Source organism: Bos grunniens, chromosome 10 (assembly GCF_055505025.1).
Source record: "Bos grunniens cultivar Pamir isolate PY7600 chromosome 10, Bosgru_T2T1.0, whole genome shotgun sequence".
Lineage (NCBI taxonomy): Eukaryota > Metazoa > Chordata > Mammalia > Artiodactyla > Bovidae > Bos > Bos grunniens.
Window position 1 is genome coordinate 100806185 of NC_141174.1, and position 25349 is coordinate 100831533.

The 25349-nt window shown below is 41.8% G+C and overlaps 1 protein-coding gene and 1 long non-coding RNA gene across 3 annotated transcripts in view; one reads left to right on the forward strand and one right to left on the reverse strand.

Annotated features, from left to right (window-relative positions):
- The window catches only part of APC (APC regulator of Wnt signaling pathway), a 351744-nt gene that overhangs the window by 122437 nt on the left and 203958 nt on the right, over window positions 1-25349 (forward strand). The gene's annotated exons all lie outside the window — the stretch shown is intronic.
- LOC147365499 (uncharacterized) lies at window positions 14582-17336 on the reverse strand. Its single transcript, XR_015133576.1, has 2 exons — window positions 15215-17336; window positions 14582-15071 (listed from the first exon to the last, which is right to left on the reverse strand). It is a non-coding gene; the product is annotated as an uncharacterized LOC147365499 (long non-coding RNA).

Sequence of the window (25349 nt, forward strand, 5' to 3'; positions counted from 1 at the left end):
AGTCGAGCCAGGCTGGAGAAACTCTGGTATGAGGAGACAGGGAACTGAGATAATACACCATGTGTTTAAGAAAATTCAATAATTTAATTTGGTGAAAGTACGGGCTTACATATAGAAAAGTTGGAGGGGGGAAAACTTTTAAAAAATAGTTTCAGATCAGATTTTGTGGGGTCTTGAATCACAGGTTAAGTTGTCTATAGGCTATATTTAATAGGATTGGGTGCTTTGTAGCCCAAAATGAAATCTTAATTGCCTGGGCCTGGCATATCTCTGTTTTTGTCTGGAGTTTATCTGTAGGAGACTTTTGGAGAACAGGACTGAATGCCACAAGACCGTCCATGACAAGACCCCATCAGTGTAACCTGCCCTGACTCACAGGGCCTCTCCTAAGAGCTTTACCTCTCTGTGCTGCTCACGTCTCTCAGGTATGTGATTTTGGAAAGGTCGTTGCTTCTTAGAGTATATATTTCTGCTAAAGAGATTAACATTAGTATCAACATTCTTTCAAGTAATACAGCTGCCAAATGATCTTTATTATTTCAGAAAAAGCTGTTTTTAAAATAGACATATTTCATTGGTTCATTTTTTTTCACACCTCTGAAATGAGGATGTACTTACAATCAATAGTACATCCTCATTTCAGAGGTGTGGGGAAAAAAAAATTGCTACCGGCGCACTTGGTGTTGGCGGCTGCGACCGGCGCACTTGGCGTGACCGAGAGGAGCTACCCCACGTCCGAGGTCAGGGGCAGAAGCCGGGAGGACCCCCATGCCCCAGGGGCGGCGGCCAAGAGGAGTTACCCCACATCCGGGGTCAGGGGCAGCCTCGGAGACTGCCAGACTGCGAAGGTGCAGGAATGGCCAAGAGGAGACGCCAGGGGCGGCGGTCGGGAGGAGCTACGCCCGCGTAGGAGGTCAGGGGCGGCAGCGGAGAGGAGCTACCCGCGTCCAAGATCAGGGGCGGCAGCCAGAGGAGCTACCCCACGTCCAGGGAGCTGTGGCTGCGCCGGCGCAGGAGGGCCTAGAGGAGCTATTCCATTTTCAAGGTCAGGAGGGGTGGCGGTGAGGAGATACCCCTCGTCCAAGGTAAGGAGCAATGGCTGCGCTTTGCTGGAGCAGCCGTGAAGAGATACCCCACGCCCAAGGTAAGAGAAACCTGAGTAAGACGGTAGGTGTTGCAAGAGGGCATCAGAGGGCAGACACACTGAAACCATAATCACAGAAAACTAGTCAATCTAATCGCACTAGGACCACAGCCTTGTCTAACTCCATGAAACTAAGCCATGCCCGTGGGGCAATCCAAGATGGGCGGGTCATGGTGGAGAGATCTGACAGAATGTGGTCCACTGGAGAAGGGAATGGCAAACCACTTCAGTATTCTTGCCTTGAGAACCCCATGAACAGTATGAAAAGGCAAAATGAAAGGATACTGAAAGAGGAACTCCCCAGGTCAGTAGGTGCCCAATATGCTACTAGAGATCAGTGGAGAAATATCTCCAGAAAGAATGAAGGGATGGAGCCAAAGCAAAAAGAATACCCAGCTGTGGATGTGACTGGTGATAGAAGCAAGGTCCGATGCTGTAAAGAGCAATATTGCATAGGAACCTGGAATGTCAGGTCCATGAATCAAGGCAAATTGGAAGTGGGCAAGCGGGAGATGGCAAGAGTGAACGCTGACATTCTAGGAATCAGCAAACTAAAATGGACTGGAATGGGTGAATTTAACTCAGATGACCATTATATCTACTACTGCGGGAAGGAATCCCTCAGAAGAAATGGAGTAGCCATGATGGTCAACAAAAGAGTCCGAAATGCAGTACTTGGATGCAATCTCAAAAACGACAGAATGATCTCTGTTCGTTTCCGAGGCAAACCATTCAGTATCACAGTAATCCAAGTCTATGCCCCAACCAGTAACACTGAAGAACCTGAAGTTGAATGGTTCTATGAAGACCTACAAGACCTTTTAGAACTAACACCCAAAAAAGATGTCCTTTTCATTATAGGGGACTGGAATGCAAAAGTAGGAAGTCAAGAAACACCTGGGGTAACAGGCAAATTTGGCCTTGGAATACGGAATGAAGCAGGGCAAAGACTAATAGAGTTTTGCCAAGAGAATGCACTGGTCATAGCAAACACCCTCTTCCAACAACACAAGAGAAGACTCTATACATGGACATCACCAGATCGTCAACACTGAAATCAGATTGATTATATTTGCAGCCAAAGATGGAGACGCTCTATACAGTCAGCAAAAACAAGACCAGGAGCTGACTGTGGCTCAGATCATGAACTCCTTATTGCCAAATTCAGACTGAAATTGAAGAAAGTAGGGAAAACCACTAGACCATTCAGGTATGACCTAAATCAAATGCCTTATGATTATACAGTGCAAGTGAGAAATTGATTTAAGGGCCTAGATCTGATAGATAGAGTGCCTGATGAACTATGGACTGAGGTTCATGACATTGTACAGGAGACAGGGAGCAAGACCATTCCCATGGAAAAGAAATGGAAAAAAGCAAAATGACTGTCTGGGGAGGCCTTACAAATAGCTGTGAAAAGAAGACAAGCGAAAAGCAAAGGAGAAAAGGAAAGATATAAGCATTTGAATGCAGAGTTCCAAAGAATAGCAAGAAGAGATAAGAAAGCCTTCCTCAGCAATCAATGTAAATAAACAGAGGAAAACAACAGAATGGGAAAGACTAGAGATCTCTTCAAGAAAATTAGAGATACCAAGGGAATATTTCATGCAAAGATGGGCTCGATAGAGGACAGAAATGGTGTGGACCTAACAGAAGCAGAAGATATTAAGAAGAGGTGGCAAGAATACACAGAAGAACTGTACAAAAAAGATCTTCATGACGCAGATAATCACCATGGTGTGATCACTGACCTAGAGCCAGACGTCCTGGAATGTGAAGTCAAGTGGGCCTTAGAAAGCATCACTACGAACAAAGCTAGTGGAGGTGATGGAATTCCAGTTGAGCTATTCCAAATCCTGAAAGATGATGCTGTGAAAGTGTTGCACTCAATATACCAGCAAATTTGGAAAACTCAGCAGTAGACACAGGACTGGAAATGGTCAGTTTTCATTCCAATCCCAAAGAAAGGCAATGCCAAAGAATGCTCAAACTACTGCACAATTGCACTCATCTCACACACTAGTAAAGTAATGCTCAAAATTCTCCAAGCCAGGCTTCAGCAGTACATGAACCATGAACTTCCTGATGTTCAAGCTGGTTTTAGAAAAGGCAGAGGAACCAGAGATCAAATTGCCAACATCCACTGGATCATGGAAAAAGTTCCAGAAAAACATCTATTTCTGCTTTATTGACTAGCCAAAGCCTTTGACTGTGTGGATCACAATAAACTGTGGAAAATTCTTCAAGAGATTGGAATACCAGACCACCTGATCTGCCTCTTGAGAAATTTGTATGCAGGTCAGGAAGCAACAGTTAGAACTGGACATGGAACAACAGACTGGTTTCAAATAGGAAAAGGAGTACGTCAAGGCTGTATATTGTCACCCTGTTTATTTAACTTATATGCAGAGTACATCATGAGAAACGCTGGGCCAGAAGAAGCACAAGCTGGAATCAAGATTGCCGGGAGAAAAATCAATAACCTCAGATAAGCAGATGACACCACCCTTATGGCAGAAAGTGAAGAGGAACTCAAAAGCCTCTTGATGAAACTGAAAGTGGAGAGTGAAAAAGTTGACTTAAAGCTCAACATCCAGAAAACGAAGATCATGACATCTGGTCCCATCACTTCATGGGAAATAGATGGGGAAACAGTGGAAACAGTATCAGACTTAATTTTTTTGGGCTCCAAAATCACTGCAGATGGAGACTGCAGCCATGAAATTATAAGACGCTTACTCCTTGGAGGGAAAGTTATGACCAACCTAGATAGCATATTCAAAAGCAGAGACATTACTTTGCCAACAAAGGTCCATCTAGTCAAGGCTATGGTTTTTCCAGTGGTCATGTGTGGATGTGAGAGTTGGACTGTGAAGAAGGCTGAGCACCGAAGAATTGATGCTTTTGACCTGTGGCGTTGGAGAAGACTCTTGAGAGTCCCTTGGACTGCAAGGAGATCCAACCAGTCCATTCTGAAGGAGATCGGCCCTGGGATTTCTTTGGAAGGAATGATGCTTAAGCTGAAACTCCAATACTTTGGCCACCTCATGAGAAGAGTTGACTCATTGGAAAAGACTCTGATGCTGGGAGGGATTGGGGACAGGAGGAGAAGGGGACAACAGAGGATGAGATGGCTGGATGGCATCACTGACTTGATGGACGTGAGTCTGAGTGAACTCCGGGACTTGGTGATGGACAGGGAGGCCTGACATGCTGTGATTCATGGGGTTGCAAAGAGTCGGACACGACTGAGCGACTGAACTGAACTGAACTTTAATCAGTAGCACTTTTTTCTTTCTCAGGGATATATACAATTATGGCACTTAGATGTCATGACCCTTTAAATTCAATGAAATATGATACATTTATTATTGTTTAAATTTTATTCATACTCACTTCAAAGAACTGGGATTATATATGGGTATTAGGGTTGAACTCTGGCAGAATACTAAGAACTATACAGAATATCATGATGGAACTGGTCATTCTCTGTCATCATTGTTTTATAATTAGAAATACAGCTCTTATATTGAACAGAAGAGGTTTTGTAACCATGCAACCATCTCCCCAGTGGGAGCATCCAGGGCCTGACCCCAGGGAAAAGTTTCATCTGTGTTTCAAAGCTTTTCAAGAGTATTTGACAGAAACATTCATTCAGGTCAAATTGCACTGACATATGCTTTGGGGCTGTTCTTATTTTGTACAGACTTCCTTGGCCCATCATTAGATAATTGTATTTGTACAAAGGAAATGGAGTAAGATTTCCTTCTGCATCTTTTCTGTGTTTCTCATCTTTTTCTCTAAGAGGACTTCCGCCCTTCCTTTGTCATCTGCGTATATCAGAAGATGAATATGTAATGACATCCACTCTCCTGTAATATTATCAGCCCAACAAACAAAGGCTTGAACTAAGACTAAAGAAGGGGAGCTGGAAATGAAGAGTGGGAAGCTTAAGCAACTGTGAATTTCCAGGAAATATTTATGAGCTGATTTAAATACTAATAAGCTGTCATCTGACAGCAGCAGCAAGAAGATGAAGATACTGGAGCTCAAAGTCTCAGCTAAGCCATGGGCTCTCTCATATCTACACAAGCTGCACAGCAGAGCAGCCACATTTTAAGCCTCCTGCTAAACAGACATGCCAAAATGCTGTTAAGTGAGAAATTGACATTTTCCCCCTGATTTCGATTATTTATTTCTGCCATAGTACTTAGCAATCAATTTGAATCCCATCTTAAAAAAGTATCTAGGGCCTAAATGTAAAAATTGCTTTGCGCAAACCTTTTATCTCAATGACTACTATATTAGGAAAAACGCTTTCAATTTCCTTTTCTGTCCACTTTAAGAATCTGCCAAATAGCCTCTCCTTGCAAGTTCCGACGAAGCAGCATGAACGATGTCTCCAGAGTGTAGTAAGAGGTAATTTATCTGAAAATGTCTCCTGTCCCAGCCTAAATGCAGAAAATACTTCAGTTGCCTATGGGTTAGAAAAGATAAAAACACTTGCTGTTGTAAAAAAATAAATTTAACTTCCAAAGAGCATTTTACATATATTGCCTTGGGTCTGACAATCTGCTGACTTGATCCAAAATAAACAACTGGCTTTCGCATTTCTAAATCATAATTCAAGGTTCCACACACAGAAGTGCTGTTAGGGTTTATTCAGCAGAGATTTTTTTGAGAGGTGGGGTGGGAGAGGGGGTGGGTGTAGGATGCAGGAGGCTTTTTTCCAAACATGTAGATGCTGAGTAAGGCAAGAAGAAAAATAGAAGGAGGGAACCCAGAATGTTTCTGGGAAACGATCTCACCTTTAGAACTGAGAGGCTGTAAATCCCGAAAGTTGGACAGCAGAGAGTTAGGCCGCACCATCTAGAAACTTTGCCCATGATGCCCTGCCCTAGAAACATGGTGACCACAGGGCCTGGGACTGGAAGAAGGTGAGGGAGGTTCTCAGGTGCAAAAATTAAGGCAGCACCAAAAAACTCAATAATCAAGAAAAATACTATTCTTATGCAGTATTTTAAAAAATCAAGATTAATGCAAAAATAAATAATGAACCTAGCACAATTTTAAATAATAACTGGATTCAACAATGCCAGGCCAAGCCATGCTGAAGCCCAAGGCAAAAGGAATAAGGTGCACCTCTATATAAACAGTTTAATGTTTTTAAAAATTTTTTGAGATATAGATTGTGAATACATTGCTGATATTTTGCTCCATTAAATACAGGAAAGTAAAATTATAAAACATTCTGCTTGGAATATAAGTCAAATGTTTAAACTTAATATAATGTGGGTTTTTATACACCTGTTGTTCCAGTTTTTGGTATTTTTTCAATTTCATGAATGTTCTGGTCAAAACTCTGTTGTGGTAGCATTGCACTGAGCTTGCCCAGAAGACATGTTAGAAACATTAATATGCGAGGCTGAGCAACAAACCTGAAGACACAGGGACTTTTGTCAAGGGTGCTTAGTGTTTGTGTGCTGTGGATTTCATGGTATGTGCAACACTTGCGGACTGCTGGATTAGGATGCTGCAATTAAAAGACAACTCACTGCTCACTACTAAACAATGAAGAGAAACTATGTTCATCTAACAAGAAGTCCAAAGGAAGAGTGGCTGCAGAGTGGTTAATTCAACATCTCGATGACAGCAACCAGGATTCAGATTCTTTTTATTGTCCTGCTCAGCTAAACACAGCAGGCATCTTCATCTTTGACAGGCTCCTCTCACAGGAGAAGGTGGCTGTCCCACTTCCCGGCATGCATGCTAAGTTGCTTCAGTCATGTCCAACTCTTTGGGATCCTATGGATTGTAGCCTTCCAGGCTCCTCTGTCCATGGAATTCTCCAGGCAAGAATATTGGAGTGGGTTGCCATGCCCTTCTCCAGGGACTCTCAAGTAAACACAGTGGAGGAAGAGGGATTGTTTTTTTCCCTCTTGGTCTCAGTTTAAAATAGAAGAAAATTTTCTCAGAAGCCTTCCAGCAGACCTTTCCCACATCTCATTGACTAGAAAGAGGTCACATGCCACCACTGAAGCCAGTCCCGGAGAAGAAGAACAGCAGGCTTAGGTTAATGACCCTAACATATCATGGCGGGCTAGTTGTCCAAGCAAAGTTAGGACCTGTGGCAAGGAAAATGGAGGCAAGAGCTATCAGCTAGGCTGCTGCTGCTGCTGCTAAGTTGCTTCAGTCGTGTCCGACTCTGTGTGACCCCATAGACAGCAGCCCACCAGGTTCCCCCGTCCCTGGGTTCTCCAAGCAAGAACACTGGAGTGGGCTGCCATTTCCTTCCCCAATGCATGAAAGTGGAAAGTGAAATATGAAAGGGAAGTCGCTCAGTCGTGTCCAACTCTTAGCGACCCCATGGACTGCAGCCTACCAGGCTCCTCCATCCATGGGGTTTTCCAGGCAAGAGTACTGGAGTCGGGTGCCATTGCCTGTTCCCATCAGCTGGGCAGTCTGTTACAAATGTCAATTATGAGTGGAGAGACACTGGGTAGAAAATACATCACAAAATTTGTATCAGGCAAATTATTCATGAGTACAGGAAATGGCCATGATGTTGTGTAAGACAAACTGCAGAAATCTTTAGTGAAACTATATTTGTTGTTGTTCAGTCGCTCAGTCATGTCTGACTCCTGGTGACCCCATGGACTACAGCATGTCAGGCTTTCCTGTCCTTCACTATCTCCCTGAGTTTGCTCAAACTCATGTCCATTCAGCCAGTGATGCCATCCAACCATCTCATCCTCTGTTGTCCCCTTCTCCTCCTGCCCTCAATCTTTCCCAGCATCAGGGTCTTTTCCAGTGAGTCAGCTCTTCGTGTCACGTGGCCAAAGTATTGAAGCTTCAGCTTAGCGTCAGTCCTTCCAATGAATATTTAAGGTTGGTTTCCTTTAGGATTGACTAGTTTCATCTCCTTGAAGTCCAAGGGACTCTCGAGACTCTTCTCCAGCACCACAGTTTGAAAACATAGTTAGATTCATACCTCCCAGCTGGCAGCAGGAGAAATTCCAAGTAGATCATAGAATTAAATGTGAAAAATTTACTACTATTAAATGAACACATTGGAGAGCTCTATTACAATCTTGGAGTAGGAGAAGGCTTTCTAATTTTGACTTAAAATCAAGAAGTTGTAAAGGGAAAAAGAATCAGTATGGAATGAAAACATCAGAAGTAAAGTCAAAAGATAATTGGTTAACTGAGGGGCAGAGATTATAACTCGAATCCTGAACAATAAGTTCATCTCCCTATTGCATCAGACCTCCTACAAATCAAGAAAAAAATAAAAGATATCAGCCTATAGAATAACATAGGATGATAGGCAAAGGAGATAAACAATTTTCCACTAGAAAAAAAAGCCCACAAATGTCCCTTACACATATAAAAAGTTGTTCAGTTTCACCTCATTCATATTAAGAAACATGAAAATTAAAACTATCCTGAAATATTATTTTTCGGCTATCTGATTGGCAAAAGTCTGATAACTCTCTGTTGACAAGGTTGTATAAAAAGAAAGATCCAGTGAGAATATAAATTGGCATAACTCCTATGAAGGACAGTTTGGCAGTTAGTCCAGCAATTCTGTTTCTGAGACTACATCTGTGGATTCTATAGATTCCACAGTCTACAGATATATTTGATATATGCAAAAAGATTTTTCAGGGCTAATATTTAACTGGAACATACACATAAAACCCAATTGGTTAGTTCATAGCCAGTATCTCTCCTAAAATGTTGATGTCCCTGTTTACTTAAATTTGAAAATTTTGAAGATTATTCTTTTGGGTATAAAATTTTTTTAGGGACAATCCAGCCAACCAAAGTGAACTAATTAAATAAGCTTTGGTGATCCTTACAATGGATTATACATCTGTACAAAAAGGTGAGTATACTGAGGCTTCCCTGGTGGCTCAGTGGTAAAGAATCCACCTGCCAACGCAGGAGACACAGGTTCTATCCCTGATCAAGGAAGATCCCGCGGGCCACGGAGCAACGAAGCCCGTGTGCTGCAACTTTTGAGCCTGTGCTTTAGAGCCCAGCAGCTGCAGCTGCTGAGCCCGTGAGCATCACTGCTGAAGCTGCCAGCCTTAGAGCCCGTGCCCTGCAACAGAGCAGCCCTGCAGTGAGAAGCCCAAGCACCACACCTGGAGAAAAGCCCGCACAGCAGCAAAGACCCAGCCCTGCCAGAAATACATGAATAAATATGTCAAAACGGAGGATCACCATTAAAAAAAAAAAAATGAGGATACATATCTGTATGTAGGGATACGGGAAATTCTCCCAAACATAAAGTTGGGGGGTGGGGAAGCAAGATGCTGATCAGTACTTGTCATACTCCAGTTCTGTATAAAAAGAAAAGTAACCATCACTAATATATCAAAAGCATTCAACGTGATATTCGATTATAAAAATGTAAAGAAACTCTGAAGGAAATACTAGAAAAATAACAGTGGTTCCTGTGCTGGGGAGACGCACCCTGAGAGGGTGAGACGTTTGCATTATGTAGCATTTATTTTGCTTTCAGTTTGGAGCTATGGTAATGTATGTGCTCAAAGTTTTTTTTTTTAATTTATTAAACATCTGTAACTGTTTACCATCGCATACAGTTTCAGTTCCAAATCTTTAACTTGGGATTCAAGACAAATCATAATTTAGCTCAAATCAACCATTTCATGGTGAATTCCTACTAATTCCTCCTCATGTCTACTCCCACTCTTACTGCCCCTGCCCGCCCCCGCCACAAACACACACAAACACACACAGCCTTCCCTGGATCTTCTCCCTAAAGATAATCACTGTTAACAGTTTTCACTTCAGAAAAAAATGTCATATGCCTATGCCTACTTTTATATTAGCTATATAACATTTTTGAAAAAATGTATACCTGTGATCGTGTTTTTATTTATTACGTTTTAAACATTTTTATATAGCATGCGTTTTTTCCACTTATTTATGTACTTTATAATTTTTCATGGCTTTTTTAATGGTTAGATAGCATTGCATCATCACAAGGATGCATCTTAATTTAGCTTATTTCCCTTACACAGTTAGATTGTCTCTATTATATTAACAATCGTTGGTACAAGCTATGCTGCAATAAACATCTTGTCATTTTTTTGCCATGATATCAAAGCACAGTTGTTAAGGAAATGTTATGTGTTTTTGTAAATTTGATTGATAGTGTCATATTGACTTCACAAGTTGTATCATGTACACTTTCAATGAGTATATGAAAATACTCCTTTCCTCATTCTTTCACCAATATCATTTGAAACTTCCAAGAGTTGCCTGATAAACAAAAAAGTATTCTCTTTATTCTTAATCATTTCCTTAATTATGAAGTTGAGTATATTTTTTATGTATATAGGAATTTTTTTTTTTTTTATGAACTGTCTATTCTAATTTCATGGAGTCAGATGAAGCCATCTTTTCTAGTATGACTCCAGGATTTAGAAAGGCTTCTCTACTTCCACAGGCCTCTCTCTTACACACACAGAAGTTGTCCTATATATGCTTTTAGTCTCTTACATATCTTTAAATGTTTAAATCTTTAATCCATCCAGATTTGACAAGAGTGGGAGAGAGCTGGTATATCCTAAAAAGTAGCATTGTAATTAATTTTTCCCCCAAATGTCTCAATTTAACCTCCTGTACAATCTATACCTTCTCCACTGATTTGAATTACAATATTTGTTATATACTGAATTCCCATAGGCCATATGGGAATTTTTGAAATATTTATTTATTTATTTTATTTGTTAGGCTGCATCAGCTCTTTTTTGAAAAAATTTACTTATTTTGTATTGAAGGATAATTGCTTTACAGAATTTTGTTGTTTTCTGTCAAACCTCAACATGAATCAGCTATAGGTATACATATGTCCCCTCCCTTTTTAACCCCCCTCCCCTCTCCCTCCCCATCCCACCCTCTAGATTGATACAGAGCCCCTATTTGAGTTTCCTGAGCCATACAGCAAAATCCTGCTGGCTATCTATTTTACATATGGTAATGTAAGTTTCCATGATACTCTTTCCATACATCTCACCCTCTCCTCCCCTCTCCCCATGTCCATAAGTCTGTTCTCTATGTCTGTTTCTCCACTGTTGCCCTGTAAATAAATTCTTCAGTACCATTTTTCTAGATTCCATGTATATGCATTAGAATATGATATTTATCTTTCTCTAACTTACTTCTCTCTGTATAATATGTTCTAAGTTCATCCACCTCATTAGAACTGACTCAAAGGTGCCCCTTTTTATGGCTAATAATATTCCATTGTGTATATGTGCCACAACTTCTTTATCCATTCATCTGTCAATGGACATCTAGGTTTCTTCCATGTTCTATCTTCTGTAAATAGTGCTGCAATGAGCAATGGGATACATGTGTCTTTTTCAGTTTTGGTTTTCTCAGGGTATACGTGTAGGAGTGGAGTTTCTGGGTCATAAGGAATCTCCATACCGTCTTCCACAGTGGCTCTTTCAGTTTACATTCCCACCAACTGTGCAAGAGCGTTCCCTTTTGTCCACACCCTCTCCAGCATTTATTGTTTGTAGACTTTTTGATGAGGGCCATTCTTGCTGGTGTGAGGTGATATCTCATTGTAGTTTAGATTTGCCTTTCTCTCATAATGGGTGATGTTGAACATCTTTCCATGTGTTTGTTACCCATCTGTATGTCTTCTTTGGAGAAATGTCTGTCTAGGTCTTTTTTCCACTTTCTGATTGGGTTGTTTGTTTTTCTGGTATTGAGTTGTATGAGCTGCTTGTATATTTTGGAAATTAATCCTTTGTCAGTTGTTTCATTTGCTATTATTTTCTCCCATTCTGAGGCTTGTCTTTTCATCTTGCTTATAGATTCCTTTGCTGTGCAAAAGCTTTTAAGTTTAATTAGGTCCAACTTGTTTACTTTTGTTTTTATTTTCATTACTCTAGGAGGTGGGTCATAGAGGATCTTGCTGTGATTTATGTCAGAGAGCGTTCTGCCTATGTTCTCCTCTAAGAGTTTCATAGTTTCTGGTCTTACACTTAGGTCTTTAATCCATTTTGAGTTTATCTTTGTGTAGGTGTTAGAAAGTGTTCTAATTTCATTCCTTTACATGTAGCTGTCCAGTTTTCCCAGCACCATTTATTGAAGAGGCTCTTTGTCCCATTGTATATTCTTGCCTCCTTTGTCGAAAATAAGGTACCCAGAGGTGCATGGGTTTATTTCTGGGCTTTCTATCTTGTTTCATTGGTCTATATTTCTATTTTTGTGCCAGTACCATACTGTCTTGATCACTGTAGCTTTGTAGTAAAACCTGAAGTCAGGAAGCTTGATTCCTCCAGCTCCATTCTTCTTTCTCAAGACTGCTTTGGCTATTTGGGGTCTTTTGTATTTTCATATGAATTGTGAAATTTCTTTCCTCTAGTTCTGTGAAAAATGCCATTGGTAATTTAATAGGGATTGCATTGAATCTGTAGATTGCATTTGGTAGTATAGTTTTCACAATATTGATTCTTCCTACTCAGGAACATGGAATATCCCTCTATCTGTTTATGTCATCTTTGATTTCTTTCATTAGTGTCTTATAATTTTCTGTGTACAGTTCTTTCATCTCCTTAGGTCAGTTTATTCCCAGATATTTAATTCTTTTTGTTGCCATGGTGAATGGGATTGATTCCTTAATTGCGCTTTCTGATTTTTCATTGTTAGTATATAGAAATGCAAGTGATTTCTATGTATTGATTTTGTATCCTACAACTTTTCTAAATTCACTGATTAGCTCTAGTAATTTTCTGATACTATCTTTAGGGATTTCTATGTACAGTATCATGTCATCTGCAAACAGTGAGAGCTTTACTTCTTGTTTTCCAATCTGGATTCCTTTTATTTCTTTTTCTTCTCTGATTGCTATAGCTAGAACTTCCAGAACTATGTTGAATAGTAGTGGCAAAAGTGGACACCCTTGTCTTGTTCCTGATCTTAGGGGAATGCTTTCAGTTTCTCACCATTGAGAAGAATGTTTGCTGTAGGCTTATCATATATGACCTTTACTATATTGAGGTAGGTTCCTTCTATGCCCATTTTTTGAAGTTTTAATCATATTTTGTCAAAGACTTTTTCTGTATCTGTTGAGATTATCATATGGTTTTTATCTTTCAATTTGTTAATATGGTGTATTCCATTGATTGATTTGAATATATTGAAGAATCCTTGCATCTCTGGAATAAATCCAGCTTGATCAGGATGTATGAGCTTTCTGATGTGTTGCTGAATTCTGTTTGATAAAATTTTGTTGAGGATTTCTGCATCTATGTTCATCAGTGATATTGGCCTGTAGTTTTCTTTTTTTGTGTTATCTTTGTCTGGTTTTGGTATCAGGGTGATGGTGGCCTCATAGAATTAGTTTAGAAGTGTTCCTTCCTCTGCAATTTTTTGAAAGAGCTTTAGAAGGATAGGCGTTAGCTCTTTTCTAAATGTTTAATAGAATTCTCCTGTGAAGCCATCTGGTCCAGGGCTTTTGTTTTTTGAGAGATTTTTGATCACAGCTTCAATTTCAGTGCTTGTAATTGGGTTGTTCATAATTTCTATTTCTTCCTGGTTCAGTCTTGAAAGATTCCTTTACCCCAAATGTCCCAGTTTAACCTCCTGTACAATCTATACCTTCTTCACTGATTTGAATTACAATGAATTCCCATAGGCCGTATGGGAATTTTTTAAATATTTATTTATTTATTTACTGTATTTGTTAGGCTGCATCAGCTCTTTTTTTTTTTTTTAATTTGGAGGATAATTGCTTTACAATGGTGTATTCATCTTTGCCATACAACAATACGAATTAGCCAAAGAGGCAGGAGATATATATAAACTAATGCACCAGCTCTTAACTTGTGGCATTTGGGATCTGATCAAGGATTGAACCCAGGACCCTGCATTGGGAGCACAGAGTCTTAGTCACTCGACCACCAGAGAAGTCCCTGTCATATCTATTATGTTCTATTCACCTGAAAATCTCTTCTTACCCAGGATCACAACATTTAACTTACTATAGTTTTGTAGCATGTTTTTCATCTGATAAGACTGTCTGGTCTCTACCTCTAAGTAGTTTTGTTTGTTTGTTTTTTCTAAAAAATTCTCAGCTATCACAGCTCATTTAGTCTCTATAAGAAGAACATATAGATTAATATGAGGGAAAATATATTTTTATAATATGGAGTCCTGACTGTAAGTCCAGTGCTCAAAATGTCACATGAAATCACTGGCTAATTACTTAATGAATCTAAGACCAGATCCTTGAGGATATTTCTGACCAGATTAGTTGTGTGAGTCATCTGAATCTATGGCATTATTGTGCATTTCTCCCCTTTCTCGGGTAGACCCATGGGAACTACATAGGTATCAAGAAAACCAGGCCCACAGCAAAAAATAAATAAATAAATAGTTCCTTCATATCCTTCAGGAATTCTTTAATAGAAAAATTAATCATTCACATCCTGTCCACAGTGAGAGCGGAGCTCCAGTCACAATCAATACCGCTGCTCATGTGTGCTGCAGGCTGCGTGCGTCTTGGGTATAGAATTCCTGGCTTGTGGCCATAACCAATACAGGGATAAATGCCATTTAATTCCACCCAGCTGTTCCTGGGGCCTTCCATGGGTGGGTATGCTGAGGGGTGTTTCATTCGATTCACAGGAAAAAATGTGCCCCTCAATTGCTTGGCACAGAGCCAGATTTGCTAGGACTTTCCAATTCCAAGCACACCACTGTGAGGAAGCCATGGAGGCCGTTCGCATCGCCGCCCAAGCAGCCCAGGGTGCTCTGCGGGCTCCGGCAGTCTGTCCAGTGCTCTCAACTTGCGCTTCACTTTGCGCTGAAAACCCAGCGCTTTGTGTTCAGTTTAAGGTCTTCCCAACGTGGGAGGTTAAGAAGACATCTTTACCTGTTTAAATCAGTGAAGCAATGGACATGATTAAGTAGAAATGATACTTTAGGTAGTACTAAAGGTGACATCCATCTATGTAAGTTTAGCGTAATGGAACACTTAGTTTAAGAATGTAATATTCTTAATCCAAAGATACAAACCTGCTTTGCTTGACATGGGTTACTGAATTGATGTTTTTTAGTGTGTTTAGGTGCCAAAAAAGCCATTTTGGTTTCAGCATAGTCATTTTCCAATTCACATCATATAATTCCAGTGTTGTAGGTCAAAACAGATCCTTCTTCCCTTGAAAAACAAAGACAAGGGACCCCATATGGTTTGCTCTTGTGTTGTTGTTTTATTTTGTTTTGATACGTCCCAAGATTATGATGGAGAAGGAAATGGCAACCCACTCCAGTATTCTTCCTGGAGAATCCTGTGGACAGAGGAGCCTGGTGGGCTACAGTCCATGGGTCGCAAAGAGTCAGACATGACTGAGCACACAGCACACAAGATTATGATAGTGTGTTAGTCGGGGCTTCTCTGGTGGCTCAGTTGGTAATGAATCTGCCTGCAATGCAGGAGACCCGGATTTGATCCCTGGGTCAGGAAGATCCCCTGGAGAAGATCCCATTCTCCAGGAACAGAGGAACCTGACGGGCTATAGTCCATGGTGTTGCAAAGAGTCAGACACGACTGAGTGACTGAACACCACATGCACCATTAGATAGATTATTATACAGGGTTTATACATGTTCAAAGTTATACCAAAAGAGGCTAATGTGGCCAAAACCATGTGACATAGTAAGGTTGGTGGTTCTTTGGGGTTGAAATATGGCTAAATGTGTTTGGGACAGCCCCAAACCAAGGGGTCCCTCCATCTTTGGCTCTGCTGGGCAGAAACTATATGGGATAGAAGGACAGAGAAAGAATCTTTATTGAGAACCCGCTTAATACAAGGTGTATATTTGATTGTAGTTTAACCCCCACCAGATCCTGATTTGAGAACTAAGTCTCAAAATTTAAATTAGCTGTATGCATGTTAACTGATTCATCAGAGTCAGTTCTAACATGAGAAATCTGTCGATTGGCCAACCCCTGTTTAGGAAAGGAAACACATTCACGGAGCACCTACTGTGTTTAAGACCTGTTTTAAAACTGTGGTTCACAATTCCTAGCCCACCATATTAGCTTTTCAGTGTTTCAGATTCTGTGGGAGAAGGCGAGGGTGGGATGATTTGAGAGAATAGCATTGAAACATGTGTATTATCATATGTGAAATGAATCGCCAGTCTAGGTTCTATGCATGAGACAGGGCTCTCAGGGCTGGTGCATTGGGATGACCCTGGGGGATGGGATGGGGAGGGAGGTGGGAGGGGGGTTCAGGATGGGGAACACATGTACACCCATGGCTGATTCATGTTAATGTATGGCAGAAACCACCACAATATTGTAAAGTAATTAGCCTCCAATTAAAATAAATAAATTAATTTTAAAAATTTACATATTTTAAAATGTTTCGTTAAAAAGTATATTGCATAATCTATTACACTTTGAGAAAAGAAAGTTGGGGATTTCTCCAAAGAAGTTTTTTTAAATACAGAGAAGAATATCTGTGATCTAGATGCTCTTATTGAAAGGGTTTTAGAATGTTTCTCGAGCTCTACAGTGCAGCACACCATAGGAGGGGATATTCCTTCTAAAGGACATATTTCAAACAGCAAATAACAAGGTGCTGGAGAGACACTGGCTTGGATATGGTTGACGTGGATACGGCTGATTGAATGCTGCTCACCATGCATTCAATCTCATTGTCTGTGCTTCCCCACAGCAGAGGCTAGAAAACTGAAATCTACATTTTCCAGACTCTCCTGATGCCAGAGTTCTGGATGCCTCATTGGTGCTGGTGACTGCATGCACTTTGATTTGATTTGGAGTATGGAAGTGAACCTGAGACCATATTCCTGTGACTTTCTACTGGCACACAGGCAACCTGTCAAAAGGGCAGGTGGTGGCTGAACTCAGACTTTGGATTTCTAGGCTCCAGCTTAAAAGGACTGGAGAGGGAGTTGTGTTCACTCTGCCAGGGCTTCCTGGTCTCTGGAGCCACACTTCAGCAGTGTGTCCTTGAACTCCATCGTTCAGTGGCTGCCACTATGTTTGTTGGTCGCTCAGTCATGTCCGACTCTTTGTGACCCCATGGACTGTAGCCCACCAGGTTCCTCTGCCTATGGGATTCTCCAGATAAGAATACTGGAGTGGGTTGCCATGCCCTCCTCCAGGGGATCTTCCCGACCTAGGGATCAAACCCAGGTCTTCTGCATTGCAGGTGGATTCTTTACTATCTGAGCTAGGGCCAGGAAAACAAGGAAACAGATTCTCCCCTAGAATCTCCAAAACAGATGTAGCCCTGCTGACCCATTTTAGATTTCTGACCCCTAGCGTTGTAAGGGAATAATTTCTCTTATTTTAAGCCACTAAGTTCGTGGTCATTTTTTACAGCAGAAATAGGAAGCTAGTACAAACATTTCATAAATAACTATTGAGATCCTATCATGTGGTGCTGGGATAGTTGTAACAAAAGTAAGTGCCTGTCCTGATATTCCAGCTTGCATTCTTGCCCAGAGTGAAGCAGAAGCAGGACCCCAAGCCCAGACCTGTCCCTCTTGCAAGCCTGTGCTCTTAACGCTGTCCTCCTCCACCCTCACCAGACCAGGCCCCATGCAGGTGCCCAAGCCTGGGGTCTCTTCTTTTCTACAGGGATCTAATGAGTTTTATTCCTGATTGGATTCTCAGAAGTTCATATAAAACATCTTTTCTCATTTGTAGGAACCTGGATGAGTCTCTTCCTTCTGAGGGTCACTGTGGTATTTTCTGTAAAGGACTCCACCCACCCCACCCCACCCCACCCCACCCCACCACCCAAGTCCATTTCTAGACCTCTGGTTCGTCTCCTGCATATGAGGCGTTTGTTAAAATGTTCAGCTTCCAGAGTTCTAATTCCATACATCTTCATGGGGCCTGAGGATGTACACTTTCACAGCCCAGGTGATTCTGAGGCACACCAGGGACCTCACCTGGGAAATACTCTTTTTATAAAATTATAGAAAAGCCTTGCCTTCTGAATCCTTAGAGACACAGTTTCCAACATTCCAATTGCCTTAGTTCTTCCGGAGGTCTTTCAAGCAGATGTTCTTTTCCTGATGACACATTTTGCAATGGCATTAGAAAAAAGCAGAATCCACATTGACTAATAATATGGGTCGTATTGTTTCATGTTTTATTTGTGGTACAGTAATGCTACTAGAGTTATCTTTCTTTTTAATATTGTAATGATATTATTAATATTACAACTACTAAAAAGTCATGTTGAAATAGCCAATGCATTTCAACATTCTCAGACATACTCCCGTAGGATTTGACTTTTTTTTTAATGTCATTTAAATTCAGTTACAGATTGTTTCACTGAAATTGCTACTTACTGGTCTGTGGTTTAAGAATTCCTTCTAAGTGACAGCTCAGAAGCCAACTTTGCTTCACTGGCTTCCTTTAGATATTTACAATATTTCTGTGAACCAGAGAATTGTATTGCTCTAAATAGCACCAGTTATCCAACCCAGCCCTGTCATTTTACAAATGAGGAAAATGAGGTTTAAAGGAGGGAAGTTACTTGCCTACAGTTACACAAGTAGTTACTGTGAGGTTAGCAGCTGCTCTCCTGATTCCTGGTCTATTCAGAGGCTCCGTGACTATAATTTTATTTCTGAATCCACTTACAGTATTTTGATCACTTCCGGTATAAGTTGATTTTTTATAGTGGATAATCTGAAGAAGATACATTTAAAATATTCATGTATTTGTTTTGCTAGTTTTTTCTTTGAAGAAATAAATTCACAACCTCTTCTATGTTAACCCCAATTTTTTTTCCTGTAAGTATTCATTATTTAAAATAAGATTATTAAGGACTTAGAAAAATCTTTGTGGCTCTCTACTTCATTAGCCTTGTCTTGATAACTCTCCCATTCAAACAGAGACAATGTTGCGGGGGGCGGGGGGGGGGGGGTAGGGTGCTCCAGATGAGACCTAGAGCACCAACCTCACTCTGTTTAATGCACCATTAATTTAGTATGTCATATCCAGCCCTACCCCCAAATCCTCTCTTTCTTAGCAACAAGGAAATGGTTTCACACAATTGACTCAAGCGAAGTTCTTTGAACAGTTGTTAGGGTGGGAAACTCAACACCTCAGAACAGTGATCACAGAGGTGGTAGCGGAACGGCTGGGGGACCGCAGTATCAGCCACAGCAGACGCGCTGTGGGTCTGACTCTCAAATCACCACTGCTCAGATTTGGAGCCAGGAGCAAACGCGCTGTGGGTCTGACTCTCAAATCACCACTGCTCAGATTTGGAGCCAGGAGCAAAAAGCCTAGAATGGTGAAGACTTGATTCAGTGTGAAATCCAGAGACACCCATCCCCCGGTTTAATTCGTATAACCAAATGACCCCTGAAGTCTTGCTCTTTGCTCATTCTTCTGGCCTAAATGCCTTTCCCCTGCCAATGGAAAGGCAAGGGGAGGGCAGTGCTGACCAGCAGGCTATGAGTTATACATAGCAACTGGATATCAAAGCGTGGAGGGAGTCCTCTTTCTTTCGAAAGAGGAAGGAGAAGGGAGGTGGGTAGGGGGCACAGTGCAGCTAACACTGTTCTGACTTTACCTCCATCCTGTTGAAGTCATGTTTCTAAAACAGCCACACAGAACTTCCGGTTTCAGCTCCAAAATGTAAAACAGCCATACTCAGATTATCTTGACATGAAGCAGAGCAGGAAATTGAAGTGGGGGAGGGAGTTCTCATTGTGTCTCTTGGCAGCAGGGCTGACAACAGTCAGAGGTGGAGGTAGTAATTTTGTGGGAGAGGCTTAAGATAAATGTTGTGTGTTTTTACATGTCTTTTATAGATTTTCAGTTCAGGCATGAGAAAAATTGGGTTGACACTTAAGTTTATTGTCTTGAATTCCAGCCCATCTGGGACAAAGTCATCTTGTTTGGTTACATCCCACTGGAAAATTAGTTCAATGTCTTTTTCTTCCTCCAGGACACAGATTTTCTGTGTAACAGTTCATTTATTCACTTGTTTATCCTTTCAACAAACAATTATTTCAATGTACAGTACTTGCTAAGTTCTTAGGATATAGGGGTGATTATAGCTGCCTTCATAAATAAAGCTTAAGGTCTTGTGAGGGAAGCATGCAATCAAGTCATGACAATAAAGTGTATTAAGTTTTACAGTAAAGGAAGTGAAGGGATGAATAGCTGAAACACCAATCCTGCCTACTCCCCCACCTGAAAAATGGGCATGATAAAAAGAATATCTACCTCTGGGGCAGGCATGTGGACCAGATGAGATGATGTGGTTAAAATCTCTGTTAAGTGAGATGACTCTTAGTTCTACTTTCTAGTCAAATCCTCTGTTGAAATCGTTTAAATGCTGCCAAGAAAGATGTGTCAGAACACTTCTCTTATTTTAAGCGTCCAGGCTCTGTTTCCATAAGATACAAGAGGCTGGTCAGGCATCGTCCACCACTTGCTAAACAAAGACTTATACCAGCCTATGTGGATGAGTTACTCCACATGAAGGCCCTGCCCCTCAAATGTGTCCATGTTCCCGAGCAGGCTACATGGACAAAAGCAGAGGCCAGCTAAGAGCAAGGCACAGAAGAGTGATGTCCATGGGTCTGAGCTCACCATGGACCTGCCCGGCCCACCTCTACTCTCCTGGCTCCCTGCCTTTCATTCAATGTTTCTCACAGTTGTATTCATCTATTTGTGAGATCATTTTGATCCGTCTCTCTCTTCCCTGGTAGGTAGTGTGCTCCAGTATGACAGAGTCCAGAACTCTTTTGCTTCCCACTATAGATGCCCCTGAATTTTCATTGGAAGCGCTGAAGCTGAAGCTGAAGCTCCAGTACTTTGGCCACCTGCTGCAGAGAGCTGACTCACTGGAGAAGACCCTGATGCTGGGCAAGATTGAGGGTAGGAGGAGAAGAGGGTAACAGAGTATGAGATGGTTGGATGGCATCATCAACTCGACGAACATGTGTTTGAGCAAGCTCCAGGACATAGTGAAGGACGGGGAAGCCTGGCATGCTTCAATCTATGGGGTCGCAAAGAGTTGGACATGACTGAGCAACTGAACAGCCAACAACATAGCTGCCCCAGCCCTTGCCCCAGAAAGGTGCATAGTGCTGCCTGATGACGGTGCCTGAAGGAGAGACAGAAGGCGTGCTACTTACTCTGCTTATACGCTTAGGAAAGCATCACTTTCTATCTGAGCAGTGGTTTCCACTTGACATTATAATGAAATCCCTATAAGACTATTCCTCGAAGATGCTAAAGCAGGATGAGGCAGTGACCCAAAGTGAAAGCTCAGGTTGAAAGGGGTCAGGACAGTCACCAAGAGTGCCGTTCAAGTGCCTCCAGCAGGATATTCTAAAAAGAGTCTCACAGCCCACCTCCAGCTGGGAAACATTTCTAGAAAGGAGGGAAAAGTGTCCTTTTAAAAACAAGGTATTTGATGCCCTTTTGGGTTTGGAGCGGCACTGGGTTCGGCTCCCTGTAGTGAGGAGGTTTCTTCATGCTAGAGCTCCCAGTATGTTCTGCAAGGAAAGAATGGACATGTGGCCTCAGCTTCTGGTGTCTATTTTTATGCCCTGGTTGTGTGTAGGGGAAAATGGAAATATATTTTCAGTATGTGTGTTTTTCCCCTGGTGTCTGCTGACTCCCACGGAGGCTGTAAATCCCCAAATCCAAACATAAGAAGTCCATGTCAGGAGGCAATGACCCACCACTTTGGACTCCATTCAACATCTACCCAAAGAATATCCTTGGCAAAGAGCAGTGACAGCATAATAGTGGTAAAAATAGCAATCATGCTCTCAGTTGTCAACTAAATATAACTCCTAATGACTAAAGTTCTATAAACTAATCAATTTTTTTGTTCTAACAAAATAGTTTGAAAATCAATGTTACCTTGGACACACAAATTCAGTATGATATCAGATATTCCAATTGTCATATAATTAGTTGTTTTACATCATTATCTTAGAATTTCCACTGTTCCAATGTTTCCTATACAGAGTGAAGGGAGAATAGAAGAAATAGGATTTACTGTATACTTTTCTTTCTGTAAGAAATTATATATTCTGTATACAGTGAAAAAGATAATGCTGATCAGTCTATAGATAATTTTAAAGAGAAAATGAGTTTAGTAAGCAATGGAGAGGACCTCCCAGGTGGTCCAGTGGCTAAGACTGCATGCCCCAATGTAGGGGACCTGGGTTCGATCTCTGGTCGGGGAACTGGATCCCACATGTAGTTAAGACCGGCAAGCCAAATCAGTATTCATAAATGAAACAATGGAGAATATTGGAGCCTTGGTTTCAGGTAAACCTCCTGGGGAAGCCAAAGGTTGAAGGGAACTTGAGGTTAGTCAACTGGCTGCCATGTGGTTTTGTGAAGCTAAGGAAGAGCGGCATCATTGACAAATGAGTGCTTCAGTAGACAGTTGCCCAGTGAGAACCTGTTACTGAAGAGAAAGGAAAGTGATTTAGGGTGCGCAGTGCAGGGAAAGGGGCACCGAACCAGGAGAAGTAAAGTTAAAACTAGAACAGACTGGGGAGGGTTGAAAGGCAAAAATTCATGCCCATTGTAGTTCTCTTTTCAAGCTCCTCTAATGAAAAACAGATATGCTGTCATGTCTGCAAGATTTATTCATTCAAGAACATCAGAATCAACTCTACCTTTCCCCTGAAAGGGGCAATGCATTAAACCTTTGCTCTACGCAGTTCAATCAGGAGACAGACGAGGCTATATACCGTTTTCCCCTGTTATACCGTTTTGTGCCTCAAGACATTTTCCTTTACAGCACTAAATTGGGGTTGTCATGTGAAATTTACGTATATGATTGTTTGATAAAGGTCACTCTCCCCCATTAAACTACAAGTTCCCCAGTGACAAAAATTTTGTCTTCTTTTTTCGCTAACCACTGGTTCCTAGTGTCTGGCATGTTGCCTAACATGTAGGAGACACTTGTTTATTGAATGGATGGATGAAGCCTACTTGACCTTCCCCTTTTGTCTCCTTTCTGTCTTCCTTTCCTGCTCAGTATTTTCTGGCTTTCCTCTATTCATTTTATTTCCAGATCAAAACTAAAATTCATCTCAACTCTTCCATATATTAGGTTCTTTTCATCAACAGCCCAAAAGAACCAATCAAGCTAGGAGTAGTCTCTTTTGCTCCAAACTACTCATATGTCTATCCCTTAGAACAAAAGTTAGAAACCTTAGATATTCCTATACCAGCAGTAGTCCTGGGAAAGGCGAGCAACATAGTGGTTCCAAGTGTAGAAACTGGGTTTGAGTTACACTTCGGTACAGTTCACCATATGTGATCCTACATGAGCTGTTTAATCTTTCCAAGTCTTAGTTTCTGCAACTATAAAATGAGGATGATAATGAAATCATCCACCTCCAATGGTTATTTTAATGATCTAATGACTTACTTAACAAACATAAAGTGTCAGGTGCTGGAAAGCCCTATAAAGTATCAGCTATCATAATCTCAGTGACCACAAGGCCTAAACGTGGACCTTGTTATATATTTTTGAATCTGGTTCACAATTTGCACCCCAAACGTGGACAACAGAGCTAAATGTCAGACTATTGTCCCCTGCTGCCTGTTACGTCTCACTGGCAGTCTCCTTGCCCAGGTGTCCAGGCTGCAGAAATGTCTGCTCTGGGCTGGGGGGGCTGGGGCAGGGGTCATTGGGTCACAGGGTCATGAAGAAGCCCATGAAAATCAGAGCCCAATGGCCAGTTGTTTTTCCAGGGCAAGGTTTCTTTGTTTCCACTCTTGGTCTTCGGGCATTTCTTTGATGGCTCTGCCTTGTCTTTCCAGGGAAGTTGTTTGTGCCTAGATGGACAGCCTCCTTCCAAGTGCTCTCCTCTCTTACAGCCCCCTTCCCAACACCAGCAGGTTCCTGTGGTTGAATTTCTGTGTCACTGGAGAAGGAATGCTTTATAACTCTTCTTCAAGCATCTCAAGTTTTCTCTCCAACTCTTGAGAGAGAGAGGTTTCTGTGACATAGCAGGCAGAAATGGTTGGGGCTTTGCAGGGAGAGGAGGTGGGAGGCTGCCCAGAGCAGCTAGGGGGCCAGAGTCCCTGCACCCACCAGCCACTGCTTGCAAGAGAGCTTGTCTAAGAGAAATGGGAAATGTGGATACACTGTCAGCATTTCTGCGCTTTGCTTTCCAGGCAAGCCTAAGAAATCAGAATGACAGGTAGAGTCCCCTTCTGGGGGAAAGCAGCTCTTTGCAGTCCAGTTTAGACGGTTGCAGTGGGGAGGAAAATGGAGTCACCTAGGCCCATGTCTCCTTGTCCAGGAGGTGGGGAGGAGGAGGGAACAAGCAGCCCTCCAGCCTGTCTCTCAGTGGATGCCCCCGAGACTGGAAACTGCTCCGGGTGGGAAGGGAGGTGGGAGGGAGGGTCAGGAAGGGGAACACATGTACACCCATGGCTGATTCATGTGAATGTGTGGCAGAAACCACCACAATAATGTAAAGTAATTAGCCTCCAATTAAATTTTAAAAACTGCTCGTGGATAAGACCAGCAATGTCCACAAACCTGCACTGCAGCTTTCTAGTCGGAGATCGGTGACTGTAGAGATGGAAACTGAGTTGTCAGGGACCCTAGGGGGTGCTTAGAAACCACAGACCAGAAGAGCTGAGAGATGGGGAATGTGCTGAGAAAGATCCTGCTTTCAGAATTGCACCGGGAAGAGAAAGCCCACAGAGGTGCTGCATTCTCAGCCACGACGGGAGGACTGCTGCCAAGGGGCCAGTCCCTTGAGAGCAGGCACCCTGCCAGGCTCAAATGCCAGGGCAGAGAAGTCTTGTGGATCAGTTTTGTGTATGAAGTGTGGAATCAAACTTTCACACAATTAGAGAACCTCCTTCTCCACAATCGAGTCACAAGGCAGGAACTCTGTGTTTTCTTAAAATTTCCAGTTTGTGGGAAATGAGAGAGAGGGAAGCAAGAGTTTGTCATCATTTTCATCCCCAGCTGGTTTTTCTTCTCTGGGCCTGGTTTCAAAACCCATACATATAATCCTCACCTTTGAAATTAACCTTACTTTTCATTTCTTGGGGCTTCCTTCACAACTCATTCAGTAAAGAATCTGCCTGCAATGCAGGAGACCTGGGTTCAGTTTCTGGGTCAGGAAGATCCCCTGGAGAAGGAAA